The sequence below is a fragment of the Bos indicus x Bos taurus genome, chromosome 1, assembly GCF_003369695.1.
Source record: "Bos indicus x Bos taurus breed Angus x Brahman F1 hybrid chromosome 1, Bos_hybrid_MaternalHap_v2.0, whole genome shotgun sequence".
NCBI lineage: Eukaryota > Metazoa > Chordata > Mammalia > Artiodactyla > Bovidae > Bos > Bos indicus x Bos taurus.
Window position 1 is genome coordinate 128,831,775 of NC_040076.1, and position 16,481 is coordinate 128,848,255.

Consider the following 16,481-nt stretch of genomic DNA (forward strand, 5'->3'; position numbering starts at 1 on the left):
GTACTGGAGTTTCATCTTCAGCATCATTCCTTCCAAAGAACACCCAGGGCTGATCTCCTTTAGAATGGACTGGTTGGATCTCCTTACAGTCCAAGAGACTCTCAAGAGTCTTCTCCAACACCACAGTTCAAAAGCATCAATTCTTCGGCGCTCAGCTTTCTTCACAGTCCAACTTTCACATCCACACATGACCACTGGAAAAACCACAGCCTTGACTAGACAGACACTTTTACCTCTGATTTCAGAGAAGGATCCTGAGGTTTGGAGAGGTAAAGAGATTTTGCTCAAGGTTAGCTTGTTGAGGCACATTTCACACCCTAAGGGAGTCACTCCTGATTCTAGGAAGATGGATGAGGAAGAAGAGAGAGAAGGGGACATGGGAGGCAGAGCAGAGGAAGGGGAAGGGCTGAACTCCCAGGAGAGAAGGGGTGTCAGGGAGGGCGTGGACACTGGCTCTTCAGTCTGAGTAAGAAGACGAGGACTAAGCCTATCACCTGTCACCTGTACACTTATTGTGTGCTAGCCGTGTGCCCTGTGCTGTTTCAAGAGGGACAAGTACAGGCCCTCCTAAAAGTAGGGACAGTATGCCACTCCAGCCAGTCTCGTGGGAGCAGTGTGAGGATCAGGTGACCAGGCAGGGGGACCCAGAGCCAGCTTTACAAAACACTCTGTACTAAGAACCTGTCATGGATGCTAGGAAGGGCTGGGAATGAGGTGTGCGGCAGTCATAAAACCTTGACATCATCCTCGATGTCTCTTTCTTGCACACTTCAGTTCACTCCATTAGGAAATCCTATCGGCAGAAACTGATGCATCTTGACCTTCACTTCTTCTGTAAGGACTGGGGGTTATGGAGGGTTCTGGGTGAGCAGAGGAGGCCAGGCCGCACTGGGGAAGCAAATTCAGGAAATAAATTGCCTACAAAGATCTCAGAGAACACGGATCTGAATTTCCAAGGCCCCAGCATTTTGTTGTGATTGCTTTCCCCATTCTAAATAAATTTTCATTCACAAGCCTTGATCCTGTAGGGCTTTCTGTAACAGTCCTCTTTTCTCCCCTCCCCCACAACTATATAAGCCCCAGAAAACTTTCATCCACTCCTGGTTTAAGGTCTCAGAGCTCACCAAGGCAGGACTTGAGAACAGAGGTGTAAATTTGTCATGAAGGTGGGGGCAGAGCTGCAGTAAAGAGTAAATCCTCATCTAACATGGCAGAAAGTCAATAGATAAATCAAGAAACCGCTATGTAAGCTTATTTTTTAGCGACATGGGGGCAACCACTAGAACTCAACAAAGGAAGTGATATAAAGGACCGCGTGGAGGGCGCAAGGGAGAGGACACTTGCTTTCATACTAAGAACACGTAAGTAGGTAATTTTATTTTGTAAAAACGTTCATGCATTACTTTGATATATTTAAAATTTTGATCTTTAAAAAAAGAAAGTAAAAAATAAAAATAAGAAATAAAACGGAATGCAAAACAAAAATAAAATGCAAACGCACACACAATAACAGTGAATGGGGGCAGGGGTGGGAGAGTGGGGCGAGTGAGCGTGGTTTCTAGGGAGGGGGTGGGGCATGGGAACCCGGTCTCCTTTAGGGCCCGCCCCCAGTGAGGAAGCAGGGTGCCCGCGGTTTCTCTCTGACTCCGCCCACCTCGGAGAACCGGAGTAGCGCAAGGTCAAGTTCTCCTTAGATCCTCCCTCTTACCCCCAGCGCGGGGGCGGGGCGGGCAGGTCCCGGGCTGACCCCGCCACCACCCCCCCCACCCCCGCGGAAAGGACGTTTCATGCGCAGGTCTGGCGCGGTTCTCGCCGGGCCTTCGGTGCAGGGCTGTTCGCGGGCGAGGAGCCCCGGTTCGGCGCCTCCGGGCCCCTAGTTCCTTGGAGTCCCCGGAGGCTCGCCGAGTGCCTCTGCGGAGCCCCGCAACGCGCAGGTAAGCGCAGCCATCTCCGGGCCTGTTCAGCCCCCGTTTACCCCGGCTGGCGGCCGCCGACACCTGGCCGGCGCCGGAGCGACAGGTGGAGGCGGGGCGCGGCGCCCGGTAGCCCATCCGGGTCGGGTGGACACTAAAGCGCCTCCTCTCTACCTCTGGCGCCGCCCATTCTAGCCACAGCATTATCAACCTAACCCCAGCAGCCCTGTGGCTCAAACCCGAGCCTACCTTCAGCACTCGTGCACTCAACAAATACAAATAAGGTTTCACCCAACACTGCATGCCGTTGCGCTCCGTGCTGGCGGTATAGTGCGGGCCAACGAACTTGGTGCCCGCCCCCGTGGAGTTTGCAGTCTGGTGGGAGAGACCCACAGCAAATAGATAATCGCAACACGCTAGTGTAAAAGTTGAAACTGAAAGATCGATGAAGATAGTACGTGCAGAGTGCTGGGAGAGTAGGTAGCCGGTGGTCCCTATCTATAAAGAATACCGGGAGCTCACTCTTCAGTATGAATATAAGGGTCCCAAAGCGGAGAACCACAGAGCAAGCACACTTATTGGGAGGGACTGTGGCTTCTTTGAGAAAAGGAAGGTCTGGGGGCCTGGCCCACTGAGAGCTGGAAGAAAAGCAAGTTCCTTAACTTCCTCCTCTGTAAAATGGGACTGTTCCTCCCCATTAGCGATTGAGACGTTGCATGTAAGTAATTTAGAGGTATTCAAACGTGCAGCAAGTGAGGTAAAGGTGAAGATGTTTAGATTGGGCAGGGCATTGATCTGGGCTGAACGCAGTGTGCTGCTTACAGGCAAACTCACTTCCCCTCTCCTGGAGTCCTGTCTCCTTGTCTGAGTAGAATCTCTCAAACAGCTTCTTCTCTGAAATGATGACCAATTTAGTCACTCACTATTTAACTGATGCCCACTCCCCACTGGTCCTGCCCTCCTGGAGCCCACGTTGGGTGAGTCAGGTGAATTATACTGACAGTCCCAGCCTGGTGAGCGTGGTGCTCTGGGAGCAGAGCCTGACCCTCTGGCCTTGCCAGGGAAAGCCCTTCTGCTCCCAACCAGGGCCGGGTATGCATTTCCCAGAAAGCCTCGGTTGCCGCTGCCAGCTCAGCGAGCCCCCTGAGAACACAAGGCTCATACTCCTCAGCTGAGCGTTGACTTTACTATTTTCATTGGTGGCATTACTGCTTCAGGAGACAGCAACCCTGCTGGTCCCTTGCTGGACCCTCAGGGATTTAGGAGCACGTTGAGGGAAGCCTTCTCCCAGGAGAAGACGCCTGGCTGCTGACTGCTTGGTATACTTTATTGTCTTGGATGATGCCAATTCCTTCTTTGGCTCTGTTTATAGTGTTGGTGTTGACTGAGGATTTGCCCCATGAAAACAGGCCAGGAAGCCCAGAGAGTGGCTAACACAGTTGAGAGAGAAGTCTGGCGTGGTTTGTGAATAGGGATTAAAAGAAACAACAACAGAAGGTTGCTCGAGGAAAGGGGAGGAGAGGGCCAGCTTTGGGCAGCCACTATGTTTCCCCTCACAGACTGTAGCAATACCACTTGTGGAGAGCAAAAAGGCAGTGCTGGGTTAGGCAGTCACAGACCTGGGTTCAGATTGTTACTGCCTAGCTCTGTGTCTGGCCCTGGGCAGGTCACTTATTGTCTGATTGTGGGAGCTGAAGACAGCGTTTGATATCTAGTTGGCTCCGAAGAAATGTAACCTCCCTCCCTCTTCCCCTAAATAAACTAAAAGAGCGGTAGTGATAGTGTTTACTTCAGAGCATTATTATGGGGATTTAATGTACATAAAATACATAGGTCAGAGTCTGACATGTAGAAGTTACTGCTGCCATTGCAATTGTTATTCTTTATTCTGGGTAAAAATTGATAAAACGAGATGGGAGGTTGGTTCTGAGGAACTGTGAGGGGTGATTAGTGGAGAAGTTGGGTTATCTATTGCAGTGGTTTTACCGGAAAGCATCAGCCCTGGCAGCAGAAAGGGGTGTTCTGTGTGATAAAGGGCCTTTTGAGCAGCCAGGCTGTCAGAAGACTCAAGCCAAAGAAAAGAGCAAACGCATGGGGGTGGGGTGAGGGTGGGGTAGTACAGTTGAAAGAGACCTAATGTTGTCTTGTTTGGGTTGTCTCTAGCCCACAGCTGGATGTGGGTCCCCTGTGAGGGGCTGGCTGCCCCTGCTCCTTGCTGGCCCCTGCCCTCCTATGGATATGGTAATTGCCTGAGACTGGTTGGTCCAGGAGCTGTGGAATCCGATTCTGTAAGCCCTGTACCCAGCAGAGTACTGGGGGCATAATGAATGAATGAATGAATGAAGAAACCTAAACCTGCAGGGCAAATTTCCCAGTGTATTTAAGTGTGCTGTTAAAAGAAAGGAGTATGAAGATAGGGAGAGATAGCTAATGTTTTTAGGCCCTTGCTAAGGGCTGTTTTCATGTATGTTGCAACTTAGTGGTGAACACTGCAGTTTTGGAGTCAGATGAAATTGCTGGTGTGATCTCACACGCATCACAGAAGCTCTTTAAAGTGCACTTTTGTATCTGTAACGTGGGACTCATTGTCCCTTATTCACAGGACATTCAGTAATGCTTGTATATAAGTATGTGGCTTGCTGTCCTCGGCACACAGGCTTCCCAGGAGATGCAAGAGACATGGGTTTGATCCCTGGGTTGGGAGGATCCACACACACACACCTGCACACATCCTTATCATGCAGCATGGGGTATCAGAAGTACTCAGTCAATAATAGCTGCAGTTATTATTATCTTGATAACTGCAGGTAATATTATTATTATCTTGATAATTCTCCCAGTGATCTCCACTGTGAAGGCAAAGAGAAGGCCACAGACACAGATGGGTGGCATTGATTCTAAGCTCAGTCCCGTCTGGAAGCAGAGGCTCTGTGCAGTTTGGGCAGACACTAACCAGACAGCTTTATGTGCATTTCATTCATTACTTAAAGCTCTTGACTATGTGAAATCTTAAAAGGAAAAAGAATTGCAAAATGATAATTTATGTGCCTTTCAAGTTCAGGTATTTTATCATCGAGATAAATCTTCCATGCATCTATGTTAAACCACTTTGGGCTGTCGAAGCTTTTAAATAAAGTGGCTCATCCTGACCAGTGTCTGTCTTTGCTCATTTATCATAGTTCCCTGATAGACAGACAGATCCCATTTTGCAGGGCAGGCCTCAGGACAGCAACTCCTGCCCCACTGTTTTAGACATGCAGTTCTGCATGGTGTGTTTAACAAACCACAGTGGACTCATGATCCCTTCATCACTGTCTCACTCACGTACTCATAGACCCACAGCACCAATCTTGGAACGAGGAATAGAAAGGCATTCTGTGGTCAGTGTGAACCTGGGGAAGTCAGCTCCAGGGGAATCTCAGGTTCCCAGTGATGGGTTTGGGGATGAAAATGCCTTGTATGAAGGTGGCAGTGTCTTCTAGAAGTCAGGGCTGTCTGCCCTTCCCATCCAGAAGTCCCATCTCTGGGCCTGACCTCCCGCTGGGTAAAGGTCTGATCTGCATCTCTGTGCCTCCCTGCTGCCCCTGCCTCTGGCCAGAGCTTCCCTGAAAGCCAGAACCCCTGCAGCACATGCAGGAGCACAACCTGCTTAAGGAAGCCTTTCTGAATCGACCCTGTATTCCCATGGCCCCAGTGGGCATCTCTGACGGGTATTGCCTCTCCAGCTACTCTGTGGGCTGTGAGCACTTCCACAGCTACTGGACTGAGCATCCCTGGTACCCAGCACCTATCTTGCTCATTGTCCTCTCTCCTCCCCGCCCCCCCACCCCCACTTCTATTCATTCTTCAGGCAGCGTCCTGGGGATTAGAATGCTGAGACGAAGTGACACAGCCTCCACCCTCATGCAGCCCAAAGACATCATGAGACAGATTATTGATAAAGACAGTATTGAGCACATGACCACACATATATTGTCAAATTTTAAACTGAATTTACTGCCTTGAACGAGAAGCCTGGCATGCCAGGAGAAGCATAAGGTGGGATAGATATAGAAATATATCAATATACATAGAAGAGACCCATAAATGTTAATTGGGGGCTTATACTCAGTTATTTATATATCTTTGAAGACTATTGGATAGTATAGTATTTTTCAGTAAATGCTGGCAAATAATATATTTTATGTGACCAGGGTAATCTTATAAGAATGTGTACTTTAGTAGAGTGGCACCTGGTTGGTGGCGCCTGTCTCATATCAGTGAGGGACAAAACAACTCCTTGTTTATCCCAGCTTGGCTTTTGCTCTGTGCCCATGCCTGGTTCATGCCCTGGACACATGGGGAAAAAAAAAAAAAAAAAAGAATGTGTACTTTAAAAATCATTGTGCTTTGGCTTCAAAATGGGAGAATAATGCTAGCGCTCCAGTTTACTTAAACCCCAGGGCCCCCAGGCCACAGACTGGTACTGGCCCATGCTGCACAGCAGGACTGAGCAGCGGCTGGCCTGTTAGGAACCGGGCTGCACAGCAGGAGGTGAGCGGCAGGCAAGGGAAGCTTCATCTATATTTACAGCTGCTCCCGTCACTCACATTACTGCCTGAGCTCCACCTCCTGTCAGATCAGCAGCAGCATATAATAAATAAAATGCGCCTGAATCATCCTGAAACCACCCCACCCCCCAGTCCATGGAAAAATTGTCTTCCAGGAAATCGGCCCCTGGTGCTAACTGCTGACTTAACCCTTTACAGTTACAGAGCCCTGCCTTGGATGTTGTCTTGCTGGGTGTGCTAGTTCTCAGAATCACACCTCTTATACTGGGTGGTGGCAGCTAACGGACGTCCAGCTTGCCTCATGGCAGACCAAGCACAGTGGGCATTGAAGCCCCGTCCCTTCAGAGCCATAGGGTCCACTGAGAGCCTGTTTTCCTCTCCTTCTTTGATACCTCTAGGCCCCAGGCTGAGGTTCCAGCATAGATTTTATGACGTTGCGTCTAGAGACCTATGATTTGAGGGGGAAGGACACAGCTGACTGCTCTTGTCCAGGTCGGGAGGGGCACCTGTCTGCATGCAGCAGAGGGTGGGTGGGTGGGTGGGTGGATGAGCTGGCAGCGACCTGCTCCTGCAGAGCCCTGCCGTCCCAGTGTGGTCCCTCTTGAGGAGCCAGGGTCCTCTCCAGAGGGGCACCACACCTGCCTCAAGCCCAGTCAGTCCCTCTGAGAACCAGGAGAAAATCATACTAGAAGTCCAGCGTTAAATAAGACATGATCCAAACAGCCCCAGGAAACGTTCCCTCTCCACGACTGAATGTTATTAGAGAGTTACTTTGTTTGGCCAGTGCTGATGGCAAAATACATCTTTGATCCCCACCTGTCTTAGAAGTGGACCTTATTATGCGAGATGAGCGGCCGTTTTCCCCGAAGCAAGGGAAGGGAAGCTGCATTGCAGTGCAGAAATTGAGCACCAGTCTTGGTGGGTTGGGGTTGACTGCTGTATTCTCAGGGTACAGCTCTAATAGGATTGCAATCGTGTGGCTCTGGAAATCTGCCTTCCATAAGGCTGACACACAGTGGTGGTATTTATGCCTCTCGGAAGTGCATGTTAAGTGGTAGGTATTTATGAAAAGGGTTCTAAGGAGTAAACATGCCCATCGGTCATCCCGGAACTTTTTAGAGCCCCTAAGATGGTTTTAAATTAGAGCCTACCTTCCTTCCTGCCGTCCCCCTTCCATCAGCAAACTGCTCCCTCCTTGCTTCCTGTTATAAAAATGAACTGTCAAGGCAGGACACAGCCCAGGTAGGAGCGTGGGAACCGACTGGCAGAATTAACATATTCAAGGCAGACATGTAAGGGGTAAGCACCTTGGTTCCGATCCTTCCCACCCAGTCACAGCACTGGCAAGAGAGGAGTGTGGGGCATGACTGACCAACAGGAGCAGCCTAATTGCCCCTTAACCACCAGCACCAGCTGCTCTGCTGTCAGCCAGTCTGCTTGCTGAAAAGGGTTGGCAATTGGGGGGAACGAATGATGAAGACAAGTGATGCAAACTAAGCCAAATTTGGGCTCAGTCAGTGGCATATGGGAGAGGATGAATGTCAGTCAGTCAGGGAATCCCACCAGGCCAGGGAAAGAGCAAGCTTCGAAAGGCTAGAAGTTTCTCTCTGAGCAGGTGATCATTAAAACAGAATGCCTGTTACACGAATTAGGGTGTAGGAGTCTAACTTGAAATTATTGCTAACTTTCAAATGTTCATTTTAAAGATCAGAAATTGGTGTTTATTACTCGAACCCTATAGTTAGTTTCAAAGACTGCTCTGTTTTTTATTTCTCCCATCTGGCCTTCCTTTGAAACTTTTATGATAGTGTTGGTCCATCTTGTGTTAATATTTTTTTGTGTGAGATAAGGGATGCCAGTGTTGCCCAGCTTATATTTTATGACTAATCCAAGGACTGTAGATGATAAAAGTAGAGGGGCTGCCTGTTTCACATGTCACTGAATTGCTACCCTTTGGTTTCTGGAATTCTGTCTCAAGAAAATAATTGAAAAATGGAAAATGCCACTATATAAAGATGTATCATTATTTATAATAGTGAAAACTTAGAAGTGACTTACTCTACAGTATAAGAGGGTTAGTCAAGTTTCAGAGACCAGGTTGGTGGAATATTTAAAAATAGGAAGATTAGTAATGAGGGAAGTCATTACCTGTTCAGTGAACAGAACACTGTTATATGAAAGATGTACTCAAGAAAATAGTCTAGGGATGTCCCTGGTGATGCAGGGGCCAAGACTGCACTCCCAATGCAGGGGCCCCAGGTTCAGTCTCTGGTCAGGGAATGCCACAAGTAAGACCTAGCGCAGCCAAATAAATATTTTAAAAAAATAATCTGTAAGGGATGCCTTGAAGGGACAAGACTTGCAGTTGAACAGTGGAACAATGGATACCTTTTTCTCATATTTTAAACTTTCTATTTTTTTATTACTCCTCTAACATTTTTAAATTCTAAAACAAGCCAAATTAAACAATGATCTTTATGCTAATTGCCGTTTGAAGTTCAATGCCTTCATGGCCTTATCCTGATTAAACCTTTCACTTAACAATTTCTAAGGCCAAGTTTGGCTCCCTGCCTCTGTGTCTCTGGTCGAGGCACATCCTCTGGGTCCACTGGCTGAGTGGCCCAGAGATGTGCTAACTCTGGCCATGCAGACAGATTTTCTGGGTTGTTTGAAGTTAAAGGAAGTTACTGCCCCTCCCTGCCCTGCAGCCTCACACCCTTCTGTCATTATTTCTCTTCCCTATTCCCCACCTAGTCCCCAGTGGTGGGTGGGGTTCGGCAGTTTGGGTTTGCAACCTTTGGAGGCCTCATTGGTAAAGTTTCAGCAAACTCTGTCCACAACACACACACACACTCACACACATACACATTCACTCACACACACACTCACACACACACACACGCTCACTCCCTAGGTTAGTTACCACCATAACTGGTAACCCATAGCACTCTGGCTTTTTGTCCTGTACAGGTCTTGGTATCCTGTACCTCGGGGCCTGGATTTTACATTCTTGATGTCAACTCTCCCTGGGTCAGCCCTGTCCCTGCATCCTCTGCTGCTTAGTGCTAGCAGCAGTTCTTGAACTCAACAGGCCATACACTGGGAAATCATGACATGTGTCCTTACTTGAGACAAAGATTTGAGTCTACATGGCTTATTTGGGAGGAGATTCCCAAATAAAGAAGGGACATAAGGAAGTAGAGGAATGGGCCAGAGAAGCACACATCGAGCAGGTCACCATCGTGAACCACTGAAGTGTAAACCTGCTAGGAGTCTCTAGCAGCCAGTATAGAGCACCCCTCCCAGCATTAACCTCTTCTGGGGATTGGCACCTGCCTATGTATATCTCTCACTGTGATCCATCATTGGTTGAACATTACTCCTTATGGGGAGTGATTTCTCTGGGCCTTCCAGCAGCGTCAAACACCAGGTAAAGCACCAGGGCAAAGGGATGTCGATGCAGACACACAGAAGATGCTGGCTTGCTAAACGACGAGTCCTGAGAGTTCAGGGCTCAGCTCGGACAGTGTCTCCTGGATATTCTTCCCTAAACACCATGAGAATGATCAGTGCACTAAACTGAAATAACCAAATCCATGGAACTTCCCTGGTGGTCCAGTGGTTAAAGAATCTGCCTTCCAATGCTAGGAGCGAAGGTTCAATCCCTGGTTGGGGAACTTAAATCCCACATGCCACACCGTGTGGCCAAAAATAAAAACCAAATCCGTAGTTCTGTGCTGAATCAGACACCTACTTATACTAAACTGAAGACTACATTAAGGATAACCAACCCTCAAAGTTTATGAAAAATCATACAACGAAAACTTTAAGTATGAATACTACTACCATATTTTCCCCTGTATGTTGGGCTAGACTTCCAATATTTTATTTGTCACAGAACATAAGTATTCTGCAGCCATGCACTTTGAGACCCAACACTTTAAAAAAGGGCCTGAGTATATAGTAAGATTTATCTTTATTGTGGCAATGTTCCCCCTCTTTTGCTGTAGCTAGATTTTTTTCCTGTTATTTCTCAAGTACACTAGGATGATGCTAAAAGAAAAAAATCATTGGGAGAAAACATTGAACCTCATTTGTATCAACTCATAATTAAATTATATTTCCAGTGTCATGTTTTAATATTAACACTGGATTCACCATCCTGACACTAATACCAGAGGATGGGAGAGAATTTCTGTAGTTACGGCCTTAGACACTGTGATAAATGTTTTGTAGTCATTACCTCTATATAGAAACACTCCATCTCCAATTAAAGATTTAGTAAGCTCTTCCTCAAAATATCTGTTATTGAGGCGCACACTACGGCTGTGCTGACATTTCAACTTAATTCACTCTATAGTTTAACTCGCATTCCATTTTATATGCCTGTTTGTATTTTTTTGTACGGAGGAGGAATAATGGCAGAAATTTGGGCACATATTGAAGATTCTAGAAATATTTCCATGTATTTATTATTATTGTCTATTGGCATATTTGTCACTACAAATGAAGGCCTTTCTCCAAGAGATGATTTAAAATTGTTCATGTAGCAAGCTCAATAGGATTTAGTAGCTAAATCTCATATGCTTTGAGTTATGGGCATTTTGGTATTTGCATAAGGATTCAAGATCCTGGTGTTTTAGAGAAATGAGGCCATTTCCCTTTAAGGTATGGTTTTGATACACATTCCATAAACACTGAGATGGTGAATGCTTGGTGCTTGCACCCTATTCCCATGTCCTGGGTATATAACAGACCTCATTCCCTGATACCTGAATCTGCATCCTTGTCCTCAAAGTGCTCCCTGCGGCCACTCCAGGTCACTGGTACTGGCTCCCTAGATGAGGCCTATGGGCTCCCCGTGCCATGGCCCACCTTTTCATTGTGCCATTGCTGTGAATGATCAACAAAGGAATCTTTCACAGTCTCTCTACCAAAATAGGAAAATAAGAAGAATTCCAGAGGTGGTTGGTTCCCTTATCTTGTACTTTTTCAGCCACCTCAGTGTTGTGCAGATGGCAGTCATCCAGTGTGTTAATGCTTGTCTCCTTTTTTCCTTTTATTGTATGCATTTTGATTTTTCTCTTTCTTCCGTTTTCCCCTCTCATGTTGCTCAGAAGATAAAGCAGGGAACCCCAAATTATTTGCTATTTGGTCTCATCAAGTTTAGTTGCAGTGCTTTGTGTTGATGGGAATGTGTTGATGATGAACGTTGGTGAGATTTTCCTTTCTTCCCCCCCTCTTCAGGAAGAGCTGTCCTCTAGAGAGGTCACAAGTGACCTCTGTGTTGCAAAATCTTCCAAAACTTTCTCAGTCTGTCTTCGGTGCAACAGTCGACACCTCTGGCCAGGCCCACCTCTTGAACTTTCCTTTCATGCATTTTCCTCCTTCTTCCCTGATGATGATTCTTTGACTTCTACCTGTTCCCTTTCCTCCACTGATGTTTTCAGTGGGGGCATCCCCAGGCCTCCTCTCTTGACTTCCCTTAGACTCCACATGGATGCCTTCATCTTCACCCCTGGTTTTAAACGACCACCTTTACGAACAATATTCCCTGGTGGCTCAGAAGGTAAAGCGTCTGCCTGCAACATGAGAAACTTGGGTTTGATCCTGGGTCGGGAAGATCCCCTGGAGAAGGAAATGGCAACCCACTCCAGTACCCACTTCCAGTATCCTGGAAAATCCCATGGATGGAGAAGCCTGGTAGGCTACAGTCCATGGAGTCACAAAGAATCGGACATGACTAAATGACTTCACTTACCTGAACACCCTCTGCATCCTCAGCTCCATCACAGCTCCTCTCTGGAGCCCAGACCTTGGTACCCAGCAGCCTGCCAAAGGGTGCCTCTTGTGGCCCCCAAGAGCATCCACAGTCACATGTTTCATTTGTTTAGACTATTCTTACTTTCACAGGGCCAACTAAATACTTGCCCCCGGGGTGGTTTCTGCTCCCTCCTTGGGGTTATAGGTAAACTGTTCTAAGCGTGTCAGAAAGCTTCCATCTTGGAAAATCAAGTGTAAGACAAAGGCACAAACCAAGGACTGCTCCTCAAAACTCAAGGACTGAAAAGAAAACAAGTATTTGCTTATGGTCTCTACAATTCTGGGCGTTGACTGGGTTCAGTGAAGCAAGTCTCACCTTAAGGGTCTCATCCAGGGGCAGTTAGTTGGTGGCTGGGGCCGGAGCTATTTCAGTGGCCCTCTCAGTGGGGGCCTAGAAGCTGGGACCTGGTTCCTACCTGCATAAAAGCTGGGTTCTGAGAACAGGCATCCCAAGAGGACCAGGCAGAAGCTCCATCACCTCTCATAACACACCCTCAGAAGACTCAGAGCATCATTTCTTCTGTATTTATCCACCTACCCAGTTGCAGAGGGACAGAACAGAGGTAGGAGGCATGTCAGTGTCATATTGTGACTGTTGGAAATGAACCTAGCTACAGTCTCCAAACGTGTCTATCCCTTCAAGAACTACCCTAAATGCCACAGAAGCTTTACCTTTTAAGTAAAAAAAAATTTTGGAATAGATGACATATTTACATGATTGGAAAGTTAAGAAAAAAGTAAATATAAATATACACAATGAAAATGGTCTTTCTCATCCCATATCCCACACCCCTGCCTCTCCATAGACAGCCACTACCTTGTAGCTCCTTCCATCCTGCACTTACCTGCCTCCTCTCACCGGACTGTGGATCCTCTGGGTCATGAACTATAGCCGTTGTCACTCATCCCCACACTGCCTGGCACGGGGAGCTCTGTGTCCACACCGTGCGGAGGAGGCCTGTGCCAAGAAGCAGGGAAGAAGGAAGAGCAGGGTAAGGTGACTGAGTATAGGTTTCTGGGTGGCCTGTGGTCCACCTTCTCTAATTTCATTTGGAGCCATGTCTCTTAAAGGCAGTTACCACTTGAGGCCTACGTGGGTCCTCTCTCCCTCTGACACTGAGACTGGATCCTGGTCCCACCCTGTCCTGCCTGGCTTCATGGGTATACCACTTCAAGGACCACTCTCTGACAGCTTGTCTTGTCCAAAAACAGCACCAGCAGGGATTGCTGGGGGAAGGTGTAGTTGTAAGATATCGTTAATGAGTTGCTGTCCTGATTAACATCCAGGAAAAGAAAATTCCTGCTTGAGGAAGTATCCTTAAATCACGTAGTTTCACTCTTTCTCTGCTGAAAAATATATTCCCTAAGGAATATCAATTGTTTTTGTTAAATTAAGGAGGCCAATGGCTAACCCCTGTGAGAAAAATTGACAGTTGTGCTAGTTGTTTTAAAAAAGGCTTTCTGAGAATGTTTAAGATACTTATCTGTTACAAGGAAAGAAACTTCACTCAAACTAAGTCAAGCAAAACTAGAAATATGCTTATTAGAATAAAAAAATGTTTCAGTGTATCAGGTACAGCTGGATCCAGGTGCTCAGTTGATGGACTGGGAATTGCACCTTCTCTTATCTTCCCGGAGAAGGCAATGGCACCCCACTCCAGTACTCTTGCCTGGCAAATCCCATGGACGGAGGGGCCTGGTCGGCTGCAGTCCATGGGGTCGCTGGGAGTCAGACACAACTGAGCGACTTCACTTTCGCTTTTCGTTTTCATGCATTGGAGAAGGAAATGGCAACCCACTCCAGTGTTCTTGCCTGGAGAATCCCAGGGACGGGGGAGCCTGGTGGGCTGCCGTCTGCAGTTCCTACCACTGTGCTGGCTTCAGTCTCTAAGATAGTGACAATGGCAGCTCCAGACTTTTTATGGTGTTTACAGCTCCTGATTTCAGGGTTCATATTGAAAAGGGGCTCTGATTTGTCCTGTAGTTAAAGTTTTCTGGCCATCTTGATTGCATGACCTTCCAGAATTGTATGAGTGGTAGCAGAGCAGTTTCCAAAACAGAGATGCAAGACCCACACATAAAGTGGCCCATTGCAGGTGGGGATTCAAATTTCAGACTGTGAAGAGCACCTGAATTGCTGGTGGTAGGCCTAGGAGTTAGTTAGGAAAAAAACCCCATTGTACTGATGTCTCTATTTTTGTATATATTTGATTTTTTTTTTTTTTTGGTAATAGTACATTTTAAAAGAAATACAGTATAAAAAATAAGAGCAGTTTTTTTCTGCCTTGGTTTGGGAATTCTCAGCAAAAAGGCCTGCACATACCTGTATGTTTATTGTCTGATTTTCTCACTCTCTCATTTTCTTTTCATTGTGTAAAGAAACCTTAATCCTTACTCTCCTCTAAGCTAGAGATTGGGACAGGGGAAACACATCATATTTGACTCAAGATTTGTGGGGTGTGCTAGAAGGGGCCTAAGGGTAAGGCAGTCAGGTGCTCTTTTAAGTCCATATCTTCATGGTTCCCAGGACAAAAGGCTTGGAAAATTCCAGCCAGAGGAAAGAACGAGTCTACGCTGTCTCCTTCTGGTGGTCAGTACTAGAGCCTTGGTTAGTGTGGACAGAGCGGGTAAGAGTTTCATGGAGTCCTGGACTTCCCCACATATCTTGCTGGGGGAAGGTTGAGATCTTCAGACAGTCACAGACTGGCTGCTATAAGAAATATTAGAGAGCATTTAGGTAGCCTTTTTCATTTTGTAGGTGGGGAAACTGAAGTCAGAGGGGTTACATGACTTGCCCAAGGTCACACAGTGAATTAGCAGGAGCTGAATCTGGTACCACTTAATAGCTGCATAACCTTGAGTAAGCCCCATTACCTCTTGGAGTTTCAGTCTCCCTCACCTGTTGTGGAGGACAGAATAACGGCCCCCCAAAGTGTCCACATTCCAATCCCCATGATTGGGTTTGAAACCTGTGATTAGGCTTGGTTACATGGCAGGAGGGAATTAAGTTGTAGACAAAATTAATGTTGCTAATCAGCTGACCCTAAATTTATCTGGGATCATCCAAATGGGCACCATGTAATCATAAGAGTTTTTATAAATGAAACAGCAAGGCAGGAGAGGCAGTTAGAGTGATGCAGAGTGAGGAAGACTCAGCCGGCCTTCGCTGTCTGGGAAGATAGAAGGGGCATGAGGCAAGGAATACAGTGGCCTCTGGAAGCTGGAAAAGGCGAGGAATGGATTCTCAGATTTTCCTGGTGATCCGGTGGTTAAGAATTCTCCTGCTAATGCAGGAGACATGGGTTTGATCCCTGCTCTGGGAAGATTCCACATGCCATAGGGCAACAAAGCTCATGGGCTGCAACTCCTGAGCCCGAGCTCATGAGTCTGTGAGCTGCAACTACTGAAGCCCTTGTGCCTAGAGCCCATGCTCTGCAACAGGAGAAGCCACCACAGTGAGAAGCCCGTACACCCCAACAAAGAGTAGCTCCTGCTCACTGAAACTAGAGAAGGCCTTCACTTAGCTATGAAGACCCAGTGCAGCCAAAAATAAACAAACAAAATTTTTTTTAAAACCTCCCTTGTTTGGGACTTCCCTTCCAATGGTTAAGACTCTGCACTTCCATTGCAGGGAGCATGGGTTTAAAACCCTGGTCTGGGAATTAAGTTCTTGCATGCTATGTGGCATGGCCAAAAAAAAAAAAAAGAAACAGATTCTCCCTTGGAGCCTCCAGAAAGGACTGCAATCCTGCCAACACCTTGATTTTACTCATGTGAGACCCCTGTTGGACTTGTGACTTCCAGAACTAGGAGATAATAAATGTATGTTGTTTTCAGTCACTGAGTAAAGGAGGGGAGGTTATCATGTCTTTCTCAAAAGACTGGAGTGTGAAGTCAGGGAGATAATGTCCAAAAATTACACAGCAAACCCCCGGATTGTAGTAGATGCTTAATGAACAGTGTTGATGGTGAACAGTGGCGGTGGTGGACAGTGGTGATCATTAACACAGAATAAAGGGAGAGGAGCTGATGGCAGGTGCTTCTGAAGAGCCAAGGTTGCTGCCTTGGTGAGGTGTGAGGTTCAGAGCTAGCAGGAGGCAGGTAGGAAACACCACATGGCCCAGGTCGGTGGCCAGAGGTCCCATGCAGGGAACCCTTCTGCTCTAATAGTCCACACGGCCTTCCTCCCCCAACT

At 47.1% G+C, this 16,481-nt stretch overlaps 1 protein-coding gene and 1 non-coding gene across 2 annotated transcripts in view; both read left to right on the forward strand.

Annotated features, from left to right (window-relative positions):
• Positions 1-1,697: 1,697 nt before the first annotated feature.
• Positions 1,698-16,481, forward strand: part of LOC113894447 — a 170,593-nt gene continuing 155,809 nt past the window's right edge. The window contains 1 exon segment of the mRNA XM_027544885.1: positions 1,698-1,934. The gene's annotated coding sequence lies outside the window, so the exon portion shown is untranslated.
• LOC113899696 lies at positions 6,125-6,254 on the forward strand. The gene has a single exon (XR_003512963.1). It is a non-coding gene; the product is annotated as a small nucleolar RNA SNORA48 (small nucleolar RNA).